Raw genomic sequence first — 23,488 nt, 5'->3', positions numbered from 1 at the left:
AAAAATAATACATACTGATTTTGAATAATTTGAAAAATAGAAAAAAGTATAAAGAAGAAACTAGCAATTGACTTTATTCCTTCATCCTCCTGTTTCATTTTTGTATCCGGACTTTTCCAACTAGTGTGTGGAGAAAATACCGAGAGCTAGGAGACCATGGTGCACTACCTAGGGTAAAGATGGATATTGCAGTCAAGTTTCCCACTTAAAGGAAGAGCCCAAATGGTCTTGTGTTTACCTCATTTTCACCAATCTCTAAACAGCCTACTGATTTATTACAAAAATTTCCCAGAGTAAATGTGCAATAAAATACTTTGGGAAAGGAAAGAAAAATACTCCCTCTGACCCTAGTGTATTGGTTTTATTTATTTAACAAACCTCATTGTGCTTACCTTATGCCAACCACTGTTCTAAGCTCTTTATAAATAGTAATTTATTCAATTTACCTAATCATCAGAACAACCTCTGAGTTAGGTACTGTTACAATTCCCATTTTACAGAGGGGAAAAGTGCAGCACAGATTGGTTAAGCAGTTGCCCAAGATCACACAGCTAGTAAGTGGAATAGCTAGGGTTTAAACCCAAGCAGTTTGGCTCCCGAGTCTCCATCTCTAACTACTACTACACCATGATGAATGTGAATCCTTTACAATAAGAATCCAAGTTCATTTTTATTTTGTTCAGATTAACCCAGTATGCATCTAATATTATTTTTATTCATATGACCATAATCTGAATTTATAAGGCTCATGTACTTTTATGCACTATTAGGCTTAGCATGTAGAAGATAAATAAATAAATGTTTATTGGGTGGAGGAATAGATATATGATGTCATGTGGTGGGAAACCAATTTATATTGCAGTGATTTCCCCATTGCCCCAGCAGCAATTTTAAGAGTACATTCCCACAGAACATTAGTTCTCTAATACGCTTCTTATAAAAGGGGATTCTGTGATCAAATTAGTTTATACAACTGCATAAGCTATTTTCCTTTTGAGATTCACAATGTGTATTAGTATATTAAGAAGTGCGGAGAAGTCGTAAAGAAATCCTTTAAATTTTGTTTAACCTTATCAGAGGTGCCATGGTTCATGTAATGTCCATCAACATCCCATGAACTAATATTCTATGGAACACACTTTGGCAAATAACTACTTAACAGGATGAGATCTAAAGTCTTAAAAACAAATGACTTACAAGGCAACATTTCTAATTTCATTTTACAAGTTTATCATCCATTGTTTCTCTTCATAAATCACACTTTTCTCTTCACAGTTGACTAAAATGTCCTGTGCATTTTCATTCCTCTAGATTTGGCTGATGCTTTCCCCTCTGCATGAGCTTCTTCCTTCCCAATTCCACCCTCTCCCAGCACACACACCCATACAGATCTCCTTCAATCTAAACTCCAACTCAGTCCTCAAGGCCTAGTTCAAATATCACCCATGAGCCTCCTCTTACTGTCTCAAGAAGATTTACTCACCCCTTCCTGTTGGTCCCCTAGCATTTTATGTACAGATATATATTGTCCATGCATATTTTGCTTACCTGCATGTCTTTCCCTCCAGTTTATGGGTGACCTGAAGGCAGGGATGTATCTTTTAGTCATATTTGTTTCCCCAGCAACTAATCACATAGTTAAATATCCTATCATGACAGACAGGCATCTTGTCTAGCTTTCATTTACTTTTAATTTGATACATTCACCCAAGCCAGGTCACCCATCAGAGCTCTGTAGTTTCCTTTTTTTTGGTGGCGGGAGATAATGATTAAACAGATACATCTACCTTTCTATGATGTTCCATCTATTTTTCTTTGTAAAAGATTAGAATTTGTGAATATAATTTAAAATCTAACTGAAATATTTAGTGTTTAACTGCTGCTGAATCACAATGCCATCATATAGCTACATGATCACCCCTAGAAATGTTATTTCTTTTTTTTTATATTTTATTTATTTATTTATTTGAGAGAGAGAGAGAGAGAAAATGCTCTTGCACACTCACGTGTAGGGCTGGGGCAGGGGGGCAGGGAGAGGTAGAGGGTGAGAGAATCTCCAGTGGATTCCTTGCACCCGCCGAGGGGCTTGATCTCACAACCCTGAGATCATAACCTGAGCCAAAAGCAAGAGTTGGACACTGAACCAACTGAGCCACCCAGGCTCCCCTAGAAATATGTATTTCTTAATAATCTCCTTAAGATTGAATGAATATAATCAATGTTCAGAATGATTGAAACAATTTTCTGAAACCTGCAGATTTCCCTGTTGACTTACAGCACTTAGGATACTCAGGGAAGAAATAATCTTATCTAAATGGTTCAATCGTTTCCTTTCTTATTCCTCCTGCCCCCACATTTGAAAAATAGTACTTTATTTTTAAAGATAGCTGCTTATTTACTTTTTAAACTTACTTAATAGAACATTATATTGATTTCATAATTTCTCTGTTCTTATGTGTTCTGTGTAGAGGTATTTTTTATGGTCAAATACTTTTAAGGTAAATCTGAGTAAAGTTTGTCAGCTGATTCTTTCAGAGCAAATAGAGATAACGTTTGTTGTATGGGTTCTTTTTTGAATGACTCTTCCTAAAGAATGGAAAGGCACGATCCAGCCTTAAATATGTCAGGATGATTTACCCACTACTTAATAAATTCCCTTTTATTCTTGATTGTTGAAATAACTTTCAATTATCTGTCATTCTTTTTTGTGTGGTCATTAATATTCTGTAAAAGGCAAAAGCAGGTTCCCATTTCTTATGATGAATAACTGTCTTCAGTATCACAAAGTTCATCAACTCATTTACTTTAGACTCCTTGTTGAATGTAACCTTGTTTGTTGAATATTTCGGCTCCTGGCTCACTTTCACATCTTCAAACACTGCTCCAGCCATGATTCTTTAATAAGAATGATCCTTCTACTACTCTAGACAGTTGGTTCCTTGACATCATTTCTTTCAGTGATCTTGCCCTCCATCCTTCTTCAGACACATCCCTATGTTCATTCAAGACTATCTCATAACTAACAACTGCCATAATCTTGCTTGTAAGCATCCTTCTCTTGCTATACACTCTTATCTCCACTTTACTTTCTAATACCCTGATTCAACAATTCTTTGACCCCTACTTTCCTGCTATTCCTCATTTCCTTCATATTTTCCTGTTATTAAAACCTAACTTAAATTTCATGATTAATCACTGTAAATACTCTATTCCTTGGCCATCATAAGACTGGTTAAATTCAACTCTTCTTCTGTTCCTAATCTATTCTGCATAACGTTCCAGGCTTATTGGTCTCACTTCAAATTCCTGATCACCAAATTTGAGTAGACTTATAATGCTGCCTGGCAATCATATTTTCCCATGCCACTCACACTTTCATGCCTCTAGATGCTTCATTTCATACCTTCCCCTCTTTCCCCAAACCTCTAACCTCCCTACCACATCCCAACTTTAAACAGATAACTACTTCCCTTTCTATTCACTGAGAAAATAGAAGCATCCAGAAGAGAACATCCTTAAGCTTGTACCACTGCATTTAACCACCTCTGCCTTTGTGTACCTAAGCTCTGTTTTCTCTCTTGTTAGTATGAATATAGAAGTACCCACATTCCCAGCACATGCCAATCCTCTACTTGTATATTAGATTCTGTTTCTCAAATGTACTTAAGAACATCCCACAGTGATTTTCCCTCTTTTCTTCTAATCACTAGTTTTTTCCTCTCTAATGGTTCTTACCCACCATCTTACAAACATACTGTTATATTTCCCATCTGTGAAATGAAAACAAAGACAGCTTCCTTGGATCCTACTCTCCCTCCTCTCCTGCTACCACTGCATTTCTCTCCTTCTCTTTATAGCAAAATTGTTTCAAAAATTGTCTATCTTCACTCTCTCAAATTTCACTGTTCTCATTTTTTCTTGAAACATTCCAAACAGGCTTCTGCCTACATCATTCAACTGAAATAGCTCTGGTCAAGGTTACTAATGACCTCCATGTTGCTTACTCCAAAGATCAAACATCAGTTCTCATTTTACTTGACCTACGAGCAGCACTTGACACTCCATGACCCTACCCTCTGTTGGTTTTGGTCTGAATTCACTGGCCTATTGTTCTCAGTCCTTTGCTATATCTTTCTCTTCTTTTAGAACTCTTAATGTTGGAGTGCCCCAGAACTCTTATTATTCCCTTCCAGTCTCTTCTCATAGTTTTTGTGATATCATTTAATCTTATGACTGGACATGTCATCTATGTGCCGATGACTTCTGGATTTATATTTCCCATGTGTGCCTTTCCCCTGAATCCCTATCATATAACTCCTGCTGCCAGCTTAGTGTCTCCATTTGGATGTCTAATAGTCTTCTTAAGTTTAATGTATCCCAGACTTACCTTATGATTCCTGCTTCTCTTTCTCAAACCAGTTCTTCTAGTTTTTCCATTTTAGCAAGTGCCAATTTTATCCTTCTACTTGTTCAGGTAAAAAATCTTAAAGTCCTCCTTGATTCCTCTCTTTCTCTAGTACTCTGTATCCAATCCATCAGTAAATCCTATCTGCTCTCAATACTGTATCTATTCAGAATCTTGCCATTTCTCACCTTTCTCTACCCATTGTTACCCTGGTTTGAACCATCATGTCTCACCTGGATTATTGCAATCATCTAACTACTTTCTCCTGTCATTCATTGCCAGCATGTAGCAGCCAGAATTAAAAGTTTTAAATATAAGTCATTTAATACCATTCCTTTGTTCAAAATTCTTCAGTGACTTTCCATTTCACTAAAAGAAAAAGAGAAAGTTCTGGGGCGCCTGGGTGGCTCAGTCAGTTAAGCTTCTGCCTTTGGCTCAGGTCATGATCCTGGGGTCCTGGGATTGAGCCCCGCATCGGGCTCCCTGCTTAGTGGGGAGTCTGCTTCTCCCTCTCCCTCTGCCCCTCCCCTGGCTCATGTGTGCACTCTCTCTCTCTCAAATAAATAAATAAAATCTTAAAGAAAAAAAAAAGAAAAACACAAAGTTCTTACAGTGACTCACGAGGCTCACGGGATTTTGCGCCCTGTGAGGTCTTTCTTTGACCTCATCTCTTGCTCTTCCCCAGCCCCAGTCATACTGTTGTTGCTCCATGCACACTGTCCTCTTTCTGTTCCTCAAGTATGCCAAGAACATTCCCACCTGAAGGCAGTTGCTGTTTCTTCTGCTGGAGACCCTCTTTCCTAAGATACCATCCCAGTCACTTCCTTGCCTCCTTCAGATCTTGACTCTAATGCCCATTTTGTAAGGCCTTTACTAAACACCCTATTTAAAATTTTTATTTTATTATTTCCGTAATGCTTGTTACTTTCTACATACTGGGTAATTAATTAATTGTAGTTAATTTGGTTTGTTATTTGTCTCCATCTCTTCCCCACCAAAATAAGCCTCTGAGAGAGTAGCAATTTTTATCTTTTGTCCTTTGACATCGCACCAATATCTGGTGCATAGTAGACCTTCATTAAACTTCTGTTAAATGAATATATGTATGATGATCACCCCAAAGGTATATCTATTTGTGAGAATTCAGACCCAAGGCACCCTCTGGGGCTATGAAAGCAAGTCAGATAATTTATGATCCATTTGCAGAGTGTGGGATAATCTGATGATGGTGATATGAGCCCAAAAAGGATATAAAGTAATTCAGTTTATCTTAAAAAGTGCTTTGGGAAAAGACGTTAAGGATTCTGTAAGTGCTCAGATGAGCGGATATTAAAGGAGTAATTTATATTAATTGATTTCTTACCCATTTTATGATCCATGTGTTTTCCTTGGTCAGTCTGGTCTTATTGAATACTCATTTTTTTTCCTGTACCACTGAAAGAAAGCATTTCTCACAGAAGAAACATTTGGAAATTAGAGTCATCACAGATAACATTTATACAGTCATGAGAACTTATGCTTAGAACAATACGAGGTATTAGAAAGGAAAACTTTAAAAGTATAAAAAATACCATATAAAATAGAAAAATGTCCAAAAAAGGAAAAGTACATTAAGAATAGATAATGAGAAAATGCAGACTCACAAATACAACTACATTAGAGGAAGTAAGAAAGAATATAAAAATATTCTTATATTCTGGGAAAAATAAATAATAAACTTATGTGAAAGTACAAGCAAAAAATCGACATCATCAGAACTTTTACAAATAAGATTTTTTTTTTAACCTCATAAAGATGGAGAACATTTTGTCCAGCATTTAGTGTCCATGGTTCTCTTGTCACCTCCTGAAATAGTGTCCATGGTTCTCTTGTCACCTCCTGAAATGGATGATGCCTCCTGAAGAATCACCATGGAATAACCAAATTCCCGGTAAAGGATCTGGCTGTCTCATTTCAAAATGTAATGACTAGTGGGCGCCTGGGTGGCTCAGTTGTTAAGCGTCTGCCTTCGGCTCAGGTCATGATCCTAGGGTCCTGGGATCAAGCCCCGCATCGGGCTCCCTGCTCCGCGGGAAGCCTGCTTCTCCCTCTCCCACTACCCCTGCTTGTGTTCCCTCTCTAGCTGTCTCTCTCTCTGTCAAATAAATAAATAAAATCTTTAAAAAAAAAAATGTAATGACTAGTGATTCTTTTCTTTCCCCTTGAATCATTTCTTTCCAACTTTACTTTTTGTATACTGTAAATTTGATTATATTTGAAGCATAATATTTTTGTGTATTTATAGCTCTGAAAGCACTCTGACATACTTTGAGGAGGATTAGACTATATATTATATAACTCTGCTGATTTTTAAATATAAGTAAAGTTTTGGGAGTCTGTATTAGTAAGGATGTGCTAACTAATATAACAAACAATCCCAAATCTCAGTAGCTTTTATTTCAAACTCATGTCATAATCCAGTGAGGGTCATCAGGAAGTAGGAGGAAGACCCCTCCTCCACACAGTCATTCTGAGATCTAATCTCCTTCATTCATGTGGCTTTTGTTGTGCTTTGTGTTTTAAATCTTCAAGAGCCTCACAGCATTCTACTGGATATTTTTGCATCTGGCCAGCATGCAAGGAAAGAGAGAACATGGAAGTTTCAGGAGCCAGACCTGGGAATGTTGAATATCATTTCTACCCATACTGGTCATAACTCAGTCCAGAGCTCTTCCTAAACAAGGGGGCTTGGGAAATGTATTCTTGCATCTTTAGAATAAAATAAAATTTGTTGAACAGATAGCGTTATTTTTATTCCAGTGTCTGATCCAGCTTTTTCCTATTTTCCCCATATTTGAGATTTGTGACACAGTGAGATAAAGTACAGTTGTTCTAACAATAGCATTTAGTCTTTTACTTTGCTGTCTTTATGAGCTAGTGATCCAAGAGTCCTAGACATTTGATAGATTTGTCTTGAGTGCTCCTGACCATACATATTCATTTGCCTAGATTTTGAAGATGCTAAGTTTTAACATTGGAACGCACTCCTCTTTCCCGCATCTTATTTTGTAAGTGTGAACCTTCCTTGTTTTTCTGTTGTATTCAAGGATGTTATGATCAGTTTTTGCATTGTGTTCTGGAATCTGGCAATCCTGACAGATATTCAGTCAACCTCAGTAGGTGATTATTACTCACAGTCATCTTGTCAAATTTAAGAGGATTCACAGCTTCTTTTTAACATTTTGATTTCACCAGCACTGTATAGATGGGCCTTTTTATGAAAGCATGTCAATGATATTTTTAATGTTTATTTGCACAAAAGAACAAAGGACATTTTAATGTTCTCTGATTCAGTCATTCTTGTGCTTAAAAACCTTCAGCAGTTTCCTGTTGTCTTCAAAATAAAGTCCAGAATCACTTTGGCTTTCAAAGCTATGGGTCTCACTTACCTGTTTATCCTTATTTCTTACTTGTCCACCTTATCCATCTAAACTAGATTTTCACTCATTAGACAGGGAGGAAACATTTGCTTCTGATGTACCATCTATCTGAAATATCCCTCATTCTCCTTTCTACCCTTTTAAAACTAAATTATTTTAAAGCCCAGGACAAACACTCTGTCCTCCAAGAAAATTCCACGGGTATCCCTGTTAATAGTGCCTTTGTCCTGATTTCTCTAGTACTTTGAGTAATTTCTCTCCTGTAGAACCAATTACATTTTGCTTTGCCCAGTCATTTTCACTGTGCGTACACATGTATCTCTGCGACTAGATTATACCTTCCTTAAGGGCACATGCCCTTGGAAATCTACATCATTGTAGCTTTTACCACTCCTGTGTATACCTTGATCATAGAATTCCTTTGAGAAATGTTAGTTAATTTTGATTAAAATTTTAAATTACATTAATTTCTGCCATTTATTAACATAGGGCACTTAACTAAGAGATGAAGATGTTGAAAATCTCCTGTCAGCTTATTTAAGGAAGCCTTTAGAGCTAACCTCAGCTGGATATCTTGAACTAAAATGTACATTTTCTTCTTTTTTTAAACTCTGCTGTGTATTTCATATTAGCTTACACTAGCATATATATTTAGCAAGCATCAAGAATTGCTTAGTTGGATGATTTTTGTGAAGTGGCACAACTTTTAGCCTTTAAAAAACGACATTTTTTTTTTGCTTTCTGATTCAGACAAACCAAAACCTGCCCCGATAGCCCCTCTACATATCTTACTGAATAGTAATTACTCTTTAAACTACTTTGACCTAAATGGAAATCCCACTCTTTTGCTTTTTCTTTCTTCATAACACACTACATGCTTTATTCTCTCTAGCTTAAATAATCAGACTATAGCACTTTATAAAACCAAATATGACAAAATATTTTCTATTTATAGATGTACATATTTTATTAATTGCTGAATTCAGTGTTTACCAGTGTAGTTATGTTAGATGATAATGTAACCCAGATGTTTACTCCATCTCTGTTTTGATGACATAATGCCACCAAAGAAAGACTGAATGATTCCTTTAAGGCTGTAACTCTCAAGGTGGAAGGTGTGCCCTAGGGTACTGGTATTGGTATCAAATTAAAAGCAGGGGATGATATATGATTTCATATTTAAATTATAGAAAATAGCTAGCTAGAATATTTTATAAAAAGGGTCTTGTCCTCTTCTACCAACCCTCTTCACAGTCTCTGAGTTATAAAAACATAACAAACATAGCAAATAGTTTCACTAGTTAAATGAAAATTCAGTATGCAATACACTCAGTTTCTATTTCTATATTATGTCACCATGCTATTTTAGAAACCAGAATATAATTGAGGTTTAAGTTTTTTTAAATCTGAACTTTTTGTATAAAGATGAACTTAGATAAACATTTATTTTATTTATATGCACTAAATGATTTTAAATGAATAAGGTTTATAAATTATAATATATTAGTTATCATCAGATTTCCAATTAAAAAAATGACACACTCAGCTGAATACCTCAGATTTCAAATTTTGAAGTTTTATAGAAATGGCAGTAATGCAAATATTGATGCTAGTAAATCAGGTTAAGTAAATATATTCTATTAGGCTATTATTAATCAGTGTCATAAATTCAAGGCAAAATGTCAGCAAAGTGAAATTAACAATGTCAGAAATTGGTGCTTTCCCTATTACTTTAGGTAGGGCAGAATTTATCTCTTTGCTACAGAAAAGTAGAAATAAAAAATAATTCATAAATGTGAAAAATCATTTACCTGTCTGGTTAGCTTTAGATGATGGCTTAAATTAGAAAGGTCTTATATATTTTTGTTGTTATTAAAACTGATTAAAGACAAAACTTAAGTTTGAACACTGAGAGATATGAAAAGAAATTTTAAGTCACAGGATGTTTTATCATTCCAAAGCATTGCATTGGGAATCCACCTCAGGAAGACTGATATGGTATGAACCCATTCTTTTACTGATGGGCCCAAAGGACCCATATGGTAAACATGCAGGGTCTGGTGGTTTAGATGTCCTTCTCCTCTGCCCTTATTCTATCGTGTATATATCTCTATTCTTGCTCTTATCATTTTTTTATATTCTTCTCTATTCTTGCTCACTAACTCAGTTTTCTAACTCCATATTCCCAGAACCTAGCACAACTCTTTCCATAGATTCTCAAAATATTATTATTGAAAAAAATGCAAAAGAACAAAAGTACTCAAGTAAAGACCAAAAGTAAAATTTCGTAGATTATTAAAGAGTGTTTTGTGATAACTCAATGATGTTTTGTACCTTTTTTTTCTTATCCATCCTTTCTCCCACGTATCTGCCCTCATTTACTTCACCTTTGAGTTCCTTTTACTGCCATATGGCCTAAGTTCCATCCCCTGCTCGCCACTCAATCTTTTTTTTTCCTTCCCTATTCTCCTCTTCCCATCCCTCACTTCCACCCTCTGACTTCTTATGGGCAGGAAAATAGACATCAACTGTATCCATTCATTATGTCAGCAAACATGTTGAAATCTTTACTGGGTCAGGCAGTAAACTAAGTGTTGGAAGGTCAAAGGTGAACAGGAATTCCTATCCTCAAGGAAGACACATTCTAAGTAGAGAGAAGATAGACAAATAAACAACTTTGTAAAAATGATATGATCTGTATTGCAACAGAGGTGAATACTGAGTGCTTTGAGTTTGAAGAATACTTACAATAGAGACCCAGCCCTGGGTGTGTGTGTGTGTGTGTGTGTGTGTGTAAGGGAGGTGATAATCATGTGAGTCTTGAAAGACGAATGGAAGTTCATCAGGCTGGGCATGGGTGAGAGTGGGAGTGCAAAGTGAGAGATGAAAGGCCATTCTAGACAAAGAGAAGGTCATAATACAGGCAATTTAGCCACTTTTATACTGTTGTCCCAACTTGGCATCTTTCTTCACTTGTTTCTGCCCTCCTTCCCCTCCTATCTCACCACCCCCCTTCCCCTTTATTCCTTTTCTTTTTCTGCTTCCAGAAGGCTCAGGGGCTAAATAGTTCCTAGAAGGAGGCATTTGTACTACCAAAGTGAAGGGTCATTTTTCACTTTGCTACTCATCGAGTCTGAAAATGTTATTTTATATTTTTTCCTAAAGATATGACACATTTTGTGGCTGTACAGTAACTGCTGTAAAAAAAATTCTGTTCAGTGAATATTTATTGAACACCTTCAATGTTCCTGGCATTTGGGATTTTATGATAAGAGAAGGTAGACATGGTCTCTGTCCTCTGGTGGTTACCATTCTAGAAGAGAACACAGGTATTAAACAGCTATACAGATGACATGTTATTGTAGGAGAAGTATAGAGTGTAAAGTGGGAGAGAACATGGTGTGTTTATATATGACCAAAGTATAGGGAGTGAGGGGGAGAGTGGCATGGGATGAGACTGGAGAGCTGAGTGAGAGCTGGATTTGTGGGGTTTTGTAAATCAAGGTTACTCAAAGTGTAGTGCTAGTTTTAAACTGTTTATAATAGGTCTACATGAGGTAAATAAAGAGCAACTGTCTAGCAATGCTTATTGAACTTTGATTATTACCACAACATCTAAGCATGTGATCAGGATGCTAATGTGGTTTACAGTTTAAGTTTTATGTGGCAGTATCCTCTAATGGGGCAACTGCAATAATAGAAAAGTATTCTGGAATAAATACCCAGATTGAGAAGCTTGTAATTTAACACACTACTTCCTTCGTTGAAAAAGTCTTGTTATGAGAAAAATGTCAGCTGAACTAGACAGCATGCTTAGTGCCATAGTAAACATTACAAGTTATGTTAAGGTGAATGTGTTAAATTCTACTATAGTATTCTCTTTATTATAGAGAGAATATAAAAACTGATGTTTATGATCAGTGTGAAAACTGATCATAAGGAACTGTTTTTGCATGTTGACTTATGTTGATTATAGAGGGAAAAAGTTCTTTTGAGAATGTTTGAACCACAAAATAAACTCTTAGTCTTTCCTCAAGATAAGAAAGCAGTTTAATCCCAACATTTTAAAATTGTGAATTGAACAGCATAAATTTGTTTGTACATCTGACATCTTTGGTATTTTCAATGACCTAAATATATCCATGCAAGGAAGGAATGCAAAATATATGTCAATAATAGATAAAACTGAAGGGTAAAATTGAGAGGTAGAAGCTTAGAGGAATAGTTTCTATAGATTGTCATGACATATTACATAATTCAACAGAAAATATCAATGGGATAATTGATGATCTTGGCTTGCACATCTGTGGTAACATTTGGTAAAATGTTTGGAATTTTACTTTGTATCAAAAGAAGATGCAGCCATGAAAAAATAGTGGATTCCTTTTAATTTTTGAAAGGTGATATAAATTTAACCATGACTTTACATGATAAATTGTTTTAACTGTTTACTGATAAAGGATTAGAGATGGATTTTGAAAATACAGCATTACATGCCTTACTTTTGATAAAAATTAAAAACTTACTGTAATTCATTTTCTTCCATTCTTGTCGGCTTACCTTTGTGAAACTGATTTCTTTATTATAACTGTTAATAAAACAAAACATAGATGTATATTATCCCCTAAGAGTAGCATTGTTATCAATCCAACCTGGATAAGTTAACAAGCAGAAAATAGGCTCAACTATTGATATACACGGTGCTCATTCAAAGTGTGAGTAAAGCAATTTAATACAGAGGATTGCTATTTCCTTTATAATTTTTGCTTTTTTATGATTGTGAATGACAAAAGTTATGAGTATAATCAACAATTCTCCATTTTAATCTCCTACATACATACTTTCTATAAACAATGTGTATGTTTCCTATAATTTTTTCCTGTTATGTTTGTTCTGATTAGATTTATTGAAATGTAATTTTAGGTCTGTTGAGTTTGTATGTCTTTTAAAATGTATTTTTCTAGAAGTTCATTTCATTATACTTTACAAACATAAAATTTAAAATCTTTAGCCTGTTGATTCACAATGGATTAGAGATTAAAAATTAGTCTGCTACCTCAGTAAAACTGGAAAAAAATAATCTGTCACCACAGTTTGAGAAACACGTCTGTGGTCAGATTTAGGATTATGGATGTGGTCCTAAAGACAGGAAGAAACATTTGAAAGTTCAATGATAGCTATTAGTCTCATTTAGGATGCTATGTAGACGTTGACATTTAGGAGGCTTGGGGGACCCCAGCTGTCAGACTTGCTTAGTTGCTTGGAACAGGAGCACAGCTAATCTCAGATCCTGTATCCAGCTTGGTTTATGATAGTATAAGTGCCTCCTCTGTAATCACTCCCTGTGTGCAACCTCTACCCTCTGAGTAGTAAAGACGTACCAATCAGATCCCAGGAACACTTGATTTAACTGTGTTAAAATAATGATGATAATTGTCATTTAAGAGAAGGCTCACCTTCCATGCTAAATTATTATTAGCAAGATCATGATTATATGATTACATACATTACTGAATATATAAAGGGTTAATTTGACTACATTTTATTTAGAATAATAGACTTTTGGAGCTGTGAAAGACTTGATGTATTTAACTTAATCTCTGATCGAGAAAACTCATGAGAAAATTGAGGCTCAGAGAGGTTTGATAGATATAACTGATGAAGAGTTTGGGACTTGGAATAAGATTGTTAAGATTCAAAAGTCAGTTGTGCCCCTTACCTAATTTTGACCTTAGGTAAGTTACTAAATTTCTCTATGCTTTGGTTTCTTCATCTGTAATAGTGATGATAATAATTATGGTATTTACCTTATAGGGCTCTTGTAATGATTGAATGAAATAATCCATGAAAGCTGGTAGGCACTTTGTATGTGTAAGATATTTTTATGACTATGATGATGATGACATGGTGGTGATGGAGGTCCTTTGACTTGTCCACTTGGTGAATGGCAGAATTGGCAGTAGAAACCTGGAGTGTTGTCTGTCAGTCTGGTGATGTTTTTCTCTCCCTTCTAGTTATCCCACCAAACTGTTCACTCATGTACTCACTCCATTCTAGTTATCCCACCAAACTGTTCACTCATGGACTCACCTTCACATACTGATTCCTTTCCTCAAATGCTTACATCTTCAAAAAAAATTAAATCCTACTCCCAAGCACACCCATATTCTCTCAGCTGAGTATCAACCTCACAAGTTTACCGGATGTCTCACCCTGTGTAGTACAATTTCTGGGGCTAGAAAGGAAACTGAAGCATCATGAACATGCTATTGGAATAGGCTTATTCCGTTTCTGAGACATATTTGAAAATAAGCCTTCAGTCTTTAAATTATAGTGCACCTTGCCAATATATTCAATAAATATATCTATATATTTAATAAAATATATTATTCCAAGGTTCTCTCAAGGCAGGGGTATGGAACCACAATATAAGAAATTGAATAAGAAGAGGGAGAGGAAATTCTGTTTCAGCTTGTTCAAAGAAATATGCACTGAGATTCAAACCACTGCCTGGCATTATGCATGGCTCTGAGTACATAGTCATGAATAAGATAGACACAAGCCTTGCTCTTACAGAGCTTTTAGTCTAGTGGGAAAGGTGGAAAAACTTTTACTATACAGAATCCTGGCCACAGGAAGAAAAAAAATTGTCATGGAAATAATAAATATTTATGCATTTATTTATGGAAATAAGAAATAACCACTTAAAAATTCAGAATTAACAAAATTCAACAATTAATAAGAATTAATAAAATAAAACAACAATAACAATACTAATTATATAAAAGACTTTGGCTCTTAAGGGGCATGATCCTGATGAACCTGAGCTCCATCAGTGGCAGTGGCTGAGCTAAGAGCAGAGGGCCCATTACCAGAACGTCCTGCAGGAAGAGTGCATATTGTATATGGATCACGTTTTCTAGCAAGTTCTTCTTTTTTTTTTTTTTAAGTAGGCTCTGGGGCGCCTGGGTGGCTTAGCCGGTTGAGTGTCTGACTCTTGATTTTGGCTCAGGTCATGATCTCAGGGTTGTGACATCGAGCCCGACGTCAGGCTCCAGGCTCAGCATGGAGTCTCCTTGAGATTCTTCCTTGCCCTCGCCCTCGCCCTCTGCCCCTCCCCCTGCTCTCTCTCTCTAAAATAAATAAAATAAAAAATCTTAAAAAAAAAGGAGGCTTCACACCCAGCGTGGCGCCCAACATGGAGCCTAACACAAGCCTAACTCCTGACCCTGAAATCAAGACCTGAGCTGAGATCAAGTATCAGATGCTTAACTGACTGAGCCACCCATGCACTCCGTTTTCTGGCAACTTTTAAAAGAAATAACTATAGTGGGGTGGTTGAGACAATCAACTCTGGAGTCACACCACCTGTGTTTGAATCCCAGCTCTTTCAATATCAGCTGTATGACCCTAGTGAAGATATTTAAGTTCTCTGTTTCTCACCTTCCTCTCCTGTAATATGGGTACTTCATAGGACTAATACGAGAATTAGTGAGTTGATTCTCTTACAACAATGTCTGACATGTAGTAAGCACTCAATAACAATGGTTATTACTTTTTTGCCAGGGAAAAATGAGGTCTTAAATTAAACAGAAGTACAGAAAATAAAATTACCATTTTGAACACCCAAGTTTTGTCAATTAAAATAACACATCAGCTTCGGAATGAAACAGGATGCAACAGTAGTCAAGTGAAGAAAAATAATCTGGTGTGTGGATAAAGAGAATAGAAAGGCAAAAAGTTGAAAAATATACCTGAAATGTTGGCAAAACAGTTGTCAGTCACGGTGACACAATTTGCTGTGCAAGAGGGAGGAAACTAAAGACAATGAAAAAAATGAAATGAAAAAAGAATGTGCTTTATCCTAAGTTGGAGGTATTTTGAGGCATATTCCTGTGTACAGTCAATACCCACCTGAAGTACTGAGATAAATAACAAGTGAAAAAAAGTTGTCAATTTCTTTTCGTTGCCAAAAAAATTATGTTAGAAAACTATTGCGAATTTTACACAGGAGGTTTTGCTCAGAAACTTAGGTCTCCATAAAAAATCATTTGTTGAACCCATTTTGAATGTATAGTAGTGAGAAAAGAAGCTGGCTTTTGTCTTATCTCAGCAACTAGGTAGAATGTTCTGTAGAAGTTAATGAGGAGATTTTGCATGCCCTAGAGGATTATGTCCTCTTGATCAATAGTTTGCATACTTTCACTGTAGCAAATTCTAATAGTAGCTACTGTTTATCGAATGCTTACTATATGCCAGACACATACTAGGTGCGTTTTTATCCATTATTCTCATCTTCAACAAGTATTTCTTGACACCTACCATGTGCCAAGCACTGTTGTGGATATTAAGAATAAAGCAGTGAAAAACTCGTGAAAATGGAGCTTATATCCTGGAGTGGGGGGACATTGACAATAAACAAGTAAATATATCATAAATATAAATTAAGGAAGGGAGATAGGATGTGCTGGGTATGTAATTTGGGGGGGGGGTTGTTGCAATTGACCTTCCTTTGGGAAGGCCTCACTGAGAAGGTGATGTTGGAAAGAAGTAAAGCAGCTGTGTGGGAGAAGTGTATTCCAGGCAGAGAAAACTGAATATATGATGTTCCTGAGGCAGGAACATGCTCTGCTGGTTCCAGGAGCACCCAAGAGGTGGTTGGAGAGAGTGAGTGGGGAGAGATAGAGATTTTGTCAGAGAGGTATAGGTTGGGCCTGGGTAACATTTCAGGTAGTTGTTTGTGAAAGTCCAAGGGGATGGTGCATCAGTCTTAGAAGATCTAGAGGTGGTAGTTATATTTTTATTTTTTTTAAATTTTATTTATTTATTTAATTAATTTATTTTAGGCTCCATGCCCAACATGGGGCTTGAACTCACAACCCTGGGATCAAGAGTCGCATGCTGTGCTGACTAAACCCCCCAGGCACCCCAGCAGTTATATTTTTAGCTTAGTCTGTGGCGGTTCATAAGGGCTTTTTTGCCCAAGTGTGCCTGAACCCCAGCTGAGATTTGCTGATCTGAGGCACAGAGCATGCTGCTCATCCCATACCGTAGGTGGACCTTTACAAAGACCTGTGGAGTAAATGAATAAATTAAGAGAATGAGTCTTATGAGCTAGCTTTGAAATTAATGAGTTGTGTGATTTTGAACAAATCACTTGACTTGTCTTTACCTTAGTGTGCAACATGAGAACTTTTCAAGCTTTCTTCTTCTGTGATTGGAAGTGACGGCCAGTCTTCCTGGTCTTCCCCCTTACTTAGCGCTGTGAACGCTAAGAGTCAGCCTGCCTGGGGAAAGGCGAAGGATGGTCCCAGCACCCCCGCACCACTCACACATTTATTTTCCTGCTCACTCAGCAGCTCTGTTTTTCAGTTTGCATTCTCAGCTCCAGCCTTTGGCCAAGATAGTAAAAGCTGGAAATGGAGGCTGGCCCTGGCCCGGTGACAGAACTCTTAAGGCATTTCTTCCTGTCAGAGGATTTGATGCTATGTGTGCATAGACATTTTGGCTGAGCTCACACTGCTTCTGGGTCCCTGCCAGACTCTGAAGATACTCACATAAACTTATCTTTGTTCTCAAGCCATGTGTTTGGGAAACTAGGTCTGGACTTTCCATCTAGCAACTACATGTTCATCGAAAAGAAGATTCTAATTTCAGTAGCTAAGAACTAGCAAGAATTATGTGATGAGTCAGGAAAGATTTTGAATTATTGTGTCTTGAGGCCTGAATTTAATAAGTTTTCTTTAAGGTGTGGGCTATGTGGTATGGGCCTTTGGAAAAAAAAAAAGATTTTTGATGATAGCAGTGGCAGAATCAAATAAAAATCTTCCTTTGAAAATGGAATTTTTAATGACTTCTATATTTACCAGTTCTGGATGTGGGTGAAGGGAGAAATCTGATATGAGTAAAACTGGTGTCATTAAGAATATGCTGGCCTTTAGCCCTTCTAGGGAGGGTTACTTTGTCTCTTAATGCTCAAGAAAGCCCTGTCTTTTAATAGAAAACCGCAAGTAAGGCCAGAAGCCAGCGACTGGCTGGGTCCACATGGATGCTTCATTCTGTTTAGATGAACAGTAAGTATTGCAGAGTTTTGGCAAAGGCAGCCAGTGCTCACTCTGCTTGTCCATTGGCATTTAAAAATAAGGGCTGTGTGGTGGGATAAGTTTTTAAGCCAGTGACTCATAACTCTTGGAGACTGATAGCATCTGATAAGCCAGTAAGTCAGTGCTGGGCTCAGAACACTATATACATATTTTAGCCAAAAAGGCTCACAGGCTAACAGTGCTATTTAGTTAACCATATTCACATTGCCAGTTCTCCTTTCCCTGCTTATTCCTGTGGACTAATTTGAATTAGCATTATTTTGAATATGGTAACTGAATAACTAAAGGTAATGACAGAAACAGGCCAAACCTGAGGTGGCATAATTTCATATGACAACAGGACAAACTAGCATTTATTTACTACGTAGCAATTTTTGAAGTGGACTTGACCCTCCTCAGTGCTGGGCTAGATAGGCATTAGTTATGCTATCATGATAACTAGGGCAGGAAGGTTGTGTTTGGCTCAGGAAAGAGGCGGGACAGGGCCTTGACCCAGAGCTCCTGAGCAAGTTCCAAGTTTGTATCTTTCACCATGCTGTTTCTAGAACTGTTTGAAACAACACTTGTCTTATTTTTCTTAGAGAATTTCAGTTGAGGTGTGAGTAGTTCAAAGTGTGTAGAGAATATAAAGAATGTTGACTGAAAGCTAGTCTCCTCTTATGTCCCCAGTGGGCATCTCTCACCTTCCACTGTCACAAGTGAGTTAAGAGTGTGCTTTGGAAGAAAAGGCACCTTGGTTATATAAATTCTCTTTTCCCACTTACGTTTGTTTTTTCATAGCATTCTCCTTTTGAGATACTGTTTCTTTATTCTAATCTTTTTGCTTTTATACTTTTTCTTTTTGCTGTTTATTATTATCAATCTCCTCTTATCTCTTTGTACCCCGCTTAGTCCAGTTCTACTTTCAGAATCATTTTATTATTTTCTGTAGTCCTCTTGTTTCAACAGAACCTCACAAATAAGATCTCGAAGGGCTAGGCCCTTTCAAGCCACATGTGAGGTAAGGGAGATGTCTGAGTATGTGGTTGGTTAAATAAATCTGAGCCACTATGCCTTGAAACCTGGAATAGAAACCAAGATACTCTGATGATTGTTAATATAAAATGAAGGGAACATGAAATGGGTCCAGAATCACTCTATCATCATCCCAGGCTTTGTGACAGTCAACATGTGAAAGGAGCATATTGTCGCATTATTAGTAGTTCATTGTGCTTCATTGCTAACTAGTGTCCCGTTGCAGGAATTTATCACAATTTATGTACCCATTTACCAGTCGGTAGACATTTGGGCTGTTTCTACATTTGGTTAAAATGAATAAAGCTACTATAAACATTCAGAAATGGGTCTTTTTGAAGGAAATCTGTTTTTATTTCTCCAGAACAAATACCTAGGAGTAAATATTTCACTTTATAAGAAGCTTCTGAACAGTTTTCCAAAGGGCCTGTACCATTTTGATCGCCTCCAGCAAAGAATGAGCGCTCATGTCACTTTGCATCCCACTGGCAGGTGGAACTGTCAGCCTTTCTAATTTTAGCCAATCTGATAAGTTTATATCTCACTGTGTTTTATAAAAATTTATTTTAGAGAGAGAAAGAGAGAGAGAACGTGAGCAGGGGGAGGGCAGAAGAAGAGGGAGAGGGAAATGGAGAGAATTCCAAGCAGATCCTGTGCAGAGCACAGAACCCATGGTGGGGTTTGATTCCACGACCTGGAGATCGTGGCCAGAGCTGAAACCAAGAGTCAGACACTTAACCCACTGAGCCACCCAGTCGCCCCTCCCACTGTGGTTTTAATTTGGATTTTCCTAATGAGTACTGATATTGGGGCATTTTTCATGTACTTTTTTTGCCATCTATGTATCTCTTTTTGGTAGTCTATTTAAATATTTTGCTTGTTTTCCTTTTTAACTGATTTTTTTTGTTTTTTGTTTTTATTTTTTTTTAAAGATTTTATTTATTTATTTGACAGAGAGAGACACAGTGAGAGGGGGAACACAAGCAGGGGGAATGGGAGAGGGAGAAGCAGGCTTCCCGCCAAGTGGAGAGCCCGACGCGGGGCTCGATCCCAGGACCCTGGGATCATGACCTGAGCCGAAGGCAGACGCTTAACGACTGAGCCACCCAGGCGCCCCTTAACTGATTTTTTTTGTTTCACCAAAGTATACGGGTTCTTTATATAATCTCAATAGAACTCCTTTATTGCAAATATTTTCTCCTTTATTTTTTTAAATTTTCTTGTCTTCCAAAAATTTAGTTTTTAATTTTGAAGTGTCAATTATCATTTTTTTCTATTAATTTATGTGCTTTTTTGTGCCCTTCTTACGAAACTTTTGCCTAACCCAAGTCACAAAGATTTTCAGCTATGTTTTCTTCTAAAACTATAAAACCCTTAGCTTATGATCCATTTCAGGTTAATTATTATATATGGTGCAAGATAAGGGTTATGAATAAGGATTCTCTCTCTCCCTCTCCTCCCTCCCTCACTTCCTCCCTTTTTTCCCTCCCTCATCTTCCTTCCTTCCTTCCTTTTTTCCTTCCTTTCTTCTTTCCTTCCTTCCTTCCTTCCTTCCTTCCTTCCTTCCTTCCTATATGGATGTCCAGTTGTTCAACTATTATTGTTAAAGAATGATCATTTATTGGGGTCCCTGGCTGACTCAGTCAGAAGAACATGCAACTCTTGATCTTGGGATTGTGAGTTTGAGCCCCATGTTGGATATAGAGATTACTTAAATAAGTAAAACTTAAAAATTATCATTTACCTAGATGAATAGATAAAGAAGATGTGGAATATATATACAATGGAATATTACTCAGACATAAAAGAAAATGAAGTCTTGCCATTTGCAACAATAGGGATGGATTTAGGGCTTATAATGCTAAGCGAAATAAGTCAGTCAGAGAAAGACAAATGCCATATGATTTCACTCATATGTAGAATTTAAGAAACAAAAAAATGAACAAAGAAAAAAAGAGACAAACCAGAAAACACTCTTAACTATAGAGAACAAACTGATGGTTACCAGAGGGGAAGTGGGTGGGGTAATCAGTGAAATAGGTGATGGGGATTAAAAGTACACTTATGATGAGCACTGAGTAATGTATAGATAATTGTTGAATCACTGTACTGTACATTCAAAACTAATATGGGGGCGAAGTTAAGATGCCAGAGTAGTAGGGAGACCCTGAGCTTGCCTTTTCCCTCAAACACAGCTAGATCAACATCAAATCATTTTGAACAACTAGGAAATCAATCTGAGGATTAAGAAAACAATCTGCATAACTGGAGGAAGAGAAAGTGGCAGATACAAGGTTGGGAGACGTGATTTGGGGGAGAGAAAAGCCGTGATGCCATGAAGGGGAGCGAGCACTTTTTGTGGAGGAAAGTCAGGGAGAGAGGGAAAGAGAGGGAGAAAGAGCAGGGCATAGGGTTTACACAATGTGCCCCAGTGTGGGGATCCCCTGGGATGCACTGGGAGAGAACATTCCCCTTCCTGGAGTACATTTGGAAGATGGTATATTGCCTCTCCAAGGACAAAAGACCTGCCGAGTTCCACTGAGCAGCCATTCAACAGCAGGGGACACAGGCACACAAGGAAGGCAGATAACCTGGTCGCAGCTTTTCGCTGTATGTCACAATAGACTCCAGCCACCATGCAACTGTTTTTCTGGGACAGAATGGTGCTGGGTGCACCTTGAGGCTCTCCTCTGTGAGAGGAGAGTGGGTCCACACTTCGCCAGGCCCTTTAAGATTTGGAGCTATGAATCTAGCTGCCGGCCAGAGATAAAACACAGTGAGATCTGTGGCATCAGCGTGCTATTGGCCCAGACACAGATAGGTTGAGAGCAGGAATCTGATGAGGGCCTGGGACACAGGAGATTGTTTGCTTTACTGTGAGGGCCTTCTCAATGGCCCCGGCAGGAAGTTCCCCTACCCAGGGATGAGAGGGCAGGTTGACACCATCTTCATCTCCCCTGCCCATCAGCATGGTCAGACTTGGGAGAGAAACACAGTGCCTCCAGTGGAGGCTGGAGTCACTTGCAACAAACCCTGCCCCCCTGCGGCGGGCAGGGGCATTTTTACAAGGGCAGGTCTGACTGAGCTAAGGCAGAGGACCTCTCCCTCAGAAGACTAACACAGGCCCCCTGCATGTACCAAGTCTGCTTATCACAGAGTGCTCCAGAGTGTCACCTTCAGTTCTGGTGGAAATAGGGCCAGGCTCTCTTTTCTTTTCTTAAAATCTTTTTAAATTTTTAACTTTTTAATTATATATATATTCTATTCTATTCTATTCTATTCTATTCTATTCTATTTCTTTTTTCCTTTTTCTCTGATACCAGACTTATAATTTTTTTTTTAAAGATTTTATTTATTTATTTGACAGAGAGAGAGAGTTAGCGAGAGCCGGAACACAAGCGGGGGGAGTGGGAGAGGGAGAAGCAGGCTTCCCGTGGAGCAGGGAGCCCGATGCAGGGCTCGATCCCAGGACTCCGGGATCATGACCTGAGCCGAAGGCAGACGCTTAACGACTGAGCCACCCAGGCGCCCCACCAGACTTATAATTTTTTTTTTCATTTGTTGGTTTGTTTGTTTCCTTTTCTCATTTTTTGGATCACACTTTTTTTTTTTTTTTTTAACTTTTCCTTTTTCCGTCTTTGGAATCAGGCTTATAGTTTTTGTTTGCCTTTTTGTTTCTTTTCCTTTTTATTCTTGGATCAGGCTTGTTTTTTTGTTTTTTTTTTAATCAGGCTTATCTTAAACAGATCAAAGCACACCTACTTTAAGGTCCAAACACTCCCCACTGCAAGCAAGGAGGAACTCTGCAGAGGACCAAACTATGGGAAAGAGCAGCCAAAATGCAACAGCAGAGTGCACACAGCATATACCAGAAACACTTCCTGACGCACCAGGCCCTAGACAGTGTATGACCCCTTCTTAACATAGTATTACTCTCAGGAGCAGGAAACATAACAAGCCTTCATAATATGCAAAAGACAGAAACCTAGACATAATGACAAGATGGAGGAATTCTCCCCAAAAGAAAGATTAAGAAGAAATCACAGCCAGGGATATGCTCAAAGCAGATATAAGCAATATATTGGAACAAGAATTTAGAACAATAGTCATAAGAATACTGGCTGGGCTTGTAAGAAGGATAGTAGACACCAGAGAAACCCTGGATGCAGAGTTAAAAGACCTAAAAACTAGTCAGGATGAAATAAAAGATGCTATAACTGAGATGCAAAACCAACTGGATGTAATCACAAGGAGGATGGAAGAAGCAGAGAGAATAGGTGATATAGAAGATAAAATTATGGAAAATAAGGTGGAAGGAAGAGGGAATGAAAACTACTAGATCATGAATATAGACTTAGGGAACCCAGCAATTCCACAAAGAGCAATAATATCCATATCATAGGAATCCCAGAAGAAGAGAAGGAAAAAGGGACAGAAGGTTTATTTAGACAAATTATAGCTGAGAACTTCCCTAATTGGGGGAAGGAAACAGGCATACAAGTCCAGGAGGCACAGAGAGCCCCCCTCAAAATCAACAAAAACAGGTC

Source organism: Halichoerus grypus, chromosome 6 (genome assembly GCF_964656455.1).
Source record: "Halichoerus grypus chromosome 6, mHalGry1.hap1.1, whole genome shotgun sequence".
In the NCBI taxonomy this organism is placed as follows: domain Eukaryota; kingdom Metazoa; phylum Chordata; class Mammalia; order Carnivora; family Phocidae; genus Halichoerus; species Halichoerus grypus.
The sequence above is the reverse complement of the archived record's forward strand: the minus strand, read 5'-3'. Positions refer to the sequence as shown.